This window comes from Xenopus laevis, chromosome 8S (genome assembly GCF_017654675.1).
Source record: "Xenopus laevis strain J_2021 chromosome 8S, Xenopus_laevis_v10.1, whole genome shotgun sequence".
Lineage (NCBI taxonomy): Eukaryota > Metazoa > Chordata > Amphibia > Anura > Pipidae > Xenopus > Xenopus laevis.
The window spans coordinates 88,845,020-88,845,809 of record NC_054386.1 but is presented as its reverse complement, the minus strand read 5'-3'; the positions used below and the strand labels follow the sequence as shown (position 1 = coordinate 88,845,809).

Genomic DNA, 790 nt, shown 5'->3' with positions numbered 1-790 from the left:
TTTCCCCCTTCCCACCCCTAATTTGCATATGCAAATTATGATTTAGATTCGGTTTGGTATTCGGCTGAATCTTTCGCAAAGGATTCGGGGGGTTCAGCTAAATCCAAAATAGTGAATTCGGTGCATCCCTATTAAAACATCTGTATAAGTGATTTAAATCAGAACACCCTGCAGTGAGAAATATAGTGGGGCTGTGAGACAGAGGTGGCCCATCGGCTAATGTACATAATAACAGAGTTCTCATACAGAATAAATGAGTTCTTATTATTTTAGCAAAATTCTTTCCAGAACCTCAATACATTCTTAGACTTATTATTCAAATATCTGCCTGGTAGTGTGTTAGTGAAACCTTAGCAACCAGCTAATCTGCAAAACATAAAATGACATAATTTAAAAACTAATAAAGACCAGATGCAACTCTCCATGGGTGCCATGAGCTTTAGAAAGAACAGAAAGAGTTGGGAGTAGTAAAGCGAGGAGACACAGTAGTTTCTATGTAAGGACATCTTCACAAGTCAATACCTACCACTGACGTGTGGTTTTTCTGTATTATGTACTCCTTGGGACTTGGGAACAGGAATTTTGGATTTTTCCATGCGTATTTGTATCTGTTTCAAACCAAAAACACATAAAACAATGCCATTATTTGTGTTGCTGAGTTATTCATTTACCGCACAGAACAGAATTTTGGCTCAGTTCTGCTACAAGGGCACGCAACCGCAGAACATTTCAACTTACAGAGCTAAATGCTTTCAAAGAGTCATTTTCTCCTTTGCCAAAACAAAACACC

The 790-nt window shown here is 38.1% G+C and overlaps 1 protein-coding gene across 1 annotated transcript in view; it reads right to left on the bottom strand.

Annotated features, from left to right (window-relative positions):
* Positions 1-790, bottom strand: part of knstrn.L (kinetochore localized astrin (SPAG5) binding protein L homeolog) — a gene marked incomplete in the record, with an annotated part of 12,088 nt that overhangs the window by 10,807 nt on the left and 491 nt on the right.